The sequence below is a fragment of the Odocoileus virginianus genome, unplaced genomic scaffold (assembly GCF_023699985.2).
Source record: "Odocoileus virginianus isolate 20LAN1187 ecotype Illinois unplaced genomic scaffold, Ovbor_1.2 Unplaced_Contig_23, whole genome shotgun sequence".
Classification (NCBI taxonomy): Eukaryota; Metazoa; Chordata; class Mammalia; order Artiodactyla; family Cervidae; genus Odocoileus; species Odocoileus virginianus.
The window spans coordinates 190,007-194,828 of record NW_027224340.1 but is presented as its reverse complement, the minus strand read 5'-3'; the positions used below and the strand labels follow the sequence as shown (position 1 = coordinate 194,828).

The window sequence follows — 4,822 nt, the reverse complement described above, 5'->3', positions numbered from 1 at the left end:
AGCCTTGAGGGGGTTGCTGAGAAAGGTCATCCTAGCTGAAGGGCTAAACAGTCATGAAAGGCCTGAAGGTTTGACATTGAGGACTGTGCATTGTATATCTTTATCCCTGATCTGAGATTGTAAAAAACAGATATCTCTAGAGCACGTACAAGGAAGTAGATGTTAGCAATAAAAAGCATGCAAGGATTAGGATCTGGGCTTTTGCCTGCGAATGGCATCCCCTGATGCCAAATGAGCCCCCTGATCCCCACTTTATTTTATTTTTTTTGTGTGTACACAGTTTTATTGTAACAAAGCAAGTTGTACACTTTTAACGTTTAAAACTGAGCATCATCTTTCCTTTCCAGTAAAACAGAAAGAAAAATTTAAAAATAAACAGGAACAAAATTACAATAGAGAAATGTCAATTCAAAATAAGATCCTACAGGTTCTGCTGATTCTCCCATCAAGTGGCAGGGCTCAAGTCATCATTAGGAGAGAATTTTATTTTAAAAGTGTCATCTTAAACTGCAAGGATGTCCGTTAAACATCACAATTAAACATGCCAAAGGAGAAGCCATGTTGTCAAAAAGCCCACTTAACCCACCCAACATCTCAAACCCACCCGTTGCTGACCTTCTATAACCCCATTTTTTAAAGTTTTTTTTTCTTTTTCTAAACAAGAGAAAGTAGACAGATACATGTTGGTAAATGCTAACTGTCCATATTCACATAGAGACACAGTGTAATCTCTGAGCCCAATATACAGAGAAAGGAGGGGAAAAAGCTAGAATTCTATGCACTACTACACAGGGGCCTAGCACCCTCCAGCTTCCAGCAGAGCTAAGGGAGCAGAAGGTTTTTCTTTTTTTCCCACAGAGCATGGTGGTGTTGATTCCATAGTTTTTGTTGAGACAGGAAGGGATAAAAATGAATTTGAAACGGAAAGGGGTAGAGATTCTTTTCCCACTGAATTCTGCTCAAGATATTTTCCCCACCTCCCCCCCAAATAAGTTGTGAACCATGGTATAAAGGAGAAAAGAGACCTCAAAAACAGGGCGACTGAGCACAAGAGGAGGAAAAAAAAAAAAAAGACTGCAACTTGCTCCCAGGGACTGGAGAAAATTAAAAAAGGTTGGAATCCATCAGTGTTCCATTAGTCATCTTTTCCTTCATCTTCCACTCCTTCCTCCCCCTCATCATCATCTTCATCTTCTTCACCTTCATCCTCATCCCCTTCTTCATCAATATCTTCCAATCCTTCCTCCTCTTCATCATCGTCATCATCCTCTTCTCCTTCCCCTTCCTCATCATCCATGTCAGGAACCAAGTAGTACTGTAATGGATTTGGCCAAATATCATCTTTGATGACCTCTCCTAACTCATCTGCACCTGCATCAGAATGATCAGTAAACCAGGTGAAGAAGCTTTCTGGTTCCTCATGCTGTCTCTTCCTGCTGGCTTTATTCTGTGTTTGACTTGATCATTTCATCAAATCCTTTCCAGATTTCCATTTGATATCAGTGGACTTTGAAGATGGATCACCACTCTCATTCAGATGAAATTCTTTGGAGAGAATTTTATTTTCGAAGTAAGAGTTTTCATCAAAATAAAAATCTATTCTGTAACCTGATTTAATGTCTTCAAATTCTGTCACTTCAACTCTTGTCAAATAATGCAGCGCCTCTTCATCCTCCTCCCCAAGCAGTGCAGACACTTGTGGATGGTTAACAAATGTTGTTACCCCAAAACTGGGGATTTTGGGGATCAATTCTGACCTCTTCTGAAAAAATGGTTGGCAGAGTTTGTTATATTTCTGTTCTACTTTCAAAATCTCCTCACTGGCTTGTTCATTAAGTCTGTCTATTTCATTTTGTACTTCATCAATATGTTCAATTGCTTCTTGCTGTTCTTTTTCTTCCTTTGGCAAATTTGAAGAAGCAGATGCCTCGTCTGGCCTGGAGGCAGGAGTCGGCCTGGCTTTCTTCAGTTTCTTCGCATTGGGGTGGAAGAGAAGACTGGTGTTTGGGGGCCATGCTGGGGAAAAAAAGCCAAGAACCCTCCCAGGAGAAGAAAGAGGAACTGTGAGCTCAGAGAACTCCCCACTTTATTTCTGAGTCCTTTTTTCTTTATTCTTCTGTGGCACCGCTCCCTCAGGTCAGTTTGATGTTGGGCAGGTCCCAACATCAATAAATGTTTGAATGTCTGCTGAGTGTCAGCCATGAACAACCAAGTGTGCCAGTCTCCCTCCTCACTTTCTGAGGGCACCTCTCCCTCAGGTCACACCTGGAAGCTCTTGCCCCACCTCTGCCTATTGGTCCATCTCAGAGGGAGGTCTTTGACCTTGGGTTTCCTCTCTCCCTCCCTCCCATGCCAGCTTTCACGGCTCTGAGCAATTGCTTCTCTGTCCTTGCCTTCTCTTTTCTCTTCCCAGTGAGGTCATTTTTTGGTTTTGTATTCTGAGAATCCAAATCATCCTAGGAGAGAATTGGTTCATATAAGTGTTCCCACTTTATGCTTTTAAGTATTTCCTGCAATGAAACATGAGAAACTCTTTCTTCCATTCTTTTATGCTATGAATATAGGATGGGAAATACAGAATTGACTCCAAAGCAGGAAATTTCTGAAAAAGTGGACTTCCAGAGAACAAAATCAGGACATGTAAGGAGTACTTCCAAGGGACCTGATTTTGAAGAGATGTCTAAAATGGAGGGAGGGATACAGAATTTCTGGGAGAAACCTCCATTAGAGGGATTGAAGGAGGAATTCCCCCAGAAGACCCAGTTCAGGCCAGTGACAGTGGCAGGTGTGAAGACCTCCAAAGAGGAGAGAGGCCCAGAGCTTGGTGCTGCTGAGGAAGACTGCACTGCATATGTGAATCCTGACAAAAACTGCAGGCTATCTTCAGGGAGAGTCTCCCCCAGAGTGTGTCATGTGGTGAAAACTTGCAGGCAAGTGTGGACCTCCTTAGCCTCCAGGGTGTCTGTGTAGGAGAATGAACCTGTTATGCAGATATGTTTGTGAAAGTGTCCAGGCAGAGTTCAGTTTTCAGTGAGAACCAGAGCATTAACAGTCAAGAAAACCCTTTGAAAACTGCTGTGTATGGAAAAGCTTTTGCTCAGAGCACCAGAGAATTCACTGTAACACTCACACTGGAGAAAGACTCCATGAGTGTGACACATGTGAGAAAACTCTTAGTACCCATCCATCTTACATTCAGTCTCATACAGTTCACTCTGGGGCGAAGCCCTGTGAGTGCAGTCAGTGTGGAAAAGCCTTTAGTTATGTTTCCAACCTGATCCATCATCAGAGGGTGTGCAGTGCAGAGAAGCCACACACATGCGTGGAGTGTGGGGAGGCCTTCTGGAGACACCATCAGAGAACCCATTCTGGAGAGAAGCCCCATGATTATGGTGAGTGTGGTTAAGCCTTTAGCACATGATTTTCTCTTACCCAACAGCAGAGAACTCACATATGAAGAAAACCTATGACTGTAATGAATGTGGAAAATCCTTCAGTCAGTGCTTACAGGTTATTCAACATAAGAAGGTTCACACTGGAGAGAAGACTTATGTCTGCAACGAGTGTGGGAATCTCTTCAGGGCTCACCTTTGCTTCATCCCACATCAGAGAATCCACACCAGGGAGAATCCAACAGGTGTGATGAGTGTGTGAAAACCTTCAGTCACAAGGGACACCTTATTCAGCATCAGCAAATTCTCCCTGGATAGAAGCCCTATGAGTGTGAAGAGTGTGGGAAAGCCTTCAACCAGAGTTGTAGTCTCATTCACCATCAGAGGACACACAGTGGCGAGAAGCCCTATAAGTGCAGTGAGTGTGACAAAGACTTCAGTGTGCTCTCCTCCCTGGTGCAGCATCAGAGGGTTCACACTGGAGAGAGGCCCCACGAGTGTGACAAGTATGGGAAGACCTTTGGAAAGATAACCACCATCATTAAGCATGAGAGGACACACAAAGGGGAAAAGCCCTATGAATACGGTGACTGTGGAAAAGCCTTCAGCCAGATCACACATCTCATCCACTATCAGAGAATACATGCTGTGGAGAGCCCTTATGCATGCAGTGAGTGTGGGAAAGCCTTCAATGTCTTCTCCTCCCTCATTCAGCATCTCAAAGTCCACACTGATGAGAAGCCTTACTGATGCAGCAAGTGCAGCAAGGCCTTCAGCATTCTCAGTTTACTCTTCAGCAGATGGTTCACAATGGAGGGAAGCCCTATATGTGCACCAAGTATGGGAGAGTGTTTGGGGCACACCTATCCTTCCTTCAGCATCAGAGAATCCACACTGGAGAGAAGCCCTACAAATGCACTGAATGTGGGAGATCCTTCCAACAAAGCTGTCACCGCACTCAACATCAGAGAACCTTACATGTGTAGCAGATGTGGGGAAACCTGTCTGAGAAGAGGTGTTATTAATCATAGGGAAGCTCACAGACTCTACAGTGGAGAGCAAGGCCATCTGTATGATGACTATGGGAAACTGTTAGGTGCTCAGGCAGCATTTCTGCGGCAGCAGAAGTTGCACTGTGGACAGTGAGCAATTCTGTCATAAATTCTTCCTTATTTCACAGCAGCAGAGCCCTACTGATGAGAAAGCTCACTTTATGACTTACATTTTGGAAATTCAACCCTTAAGGAATTAAACTGTCAGTGTGCTGCTTACTGAAGGTAAGCTGCCAGATTACATGGTAAACATTCCAAGGCAGCTTGCCTTCCTTCAGATTCAGAGGATAGCTCTCTGTTTGAGCGTTTTAAATGAACACAATTCAACTCAAAAATACTTTCTTAGATCATGTTTTTACAACACCAGGCCTTAGTGTA

The 4,822-nt window shown here is 43.7% G+C and overlaps 2 pseudogenes; one reads left to right on the top strand and one right to left on the bottom strand.

The window, feature by feature from the left end:
- Positions 1-459: 459 nt before the first annotated feature.
- LOC139034082 (protein SET-like) lies at positions 460-2,015 on the bottom strand (annotated as a pseudogene).
- Positions 2,016-2,565: 550 nt separating this feature from the next.
- LOC139034076 (zinc finger protein 252-like) lies at positions 2,566-4,142 on the top strand (annotated as a pseudogene).
- Positions 4,143-4,822: the final 680 nt, after the last annotated feature.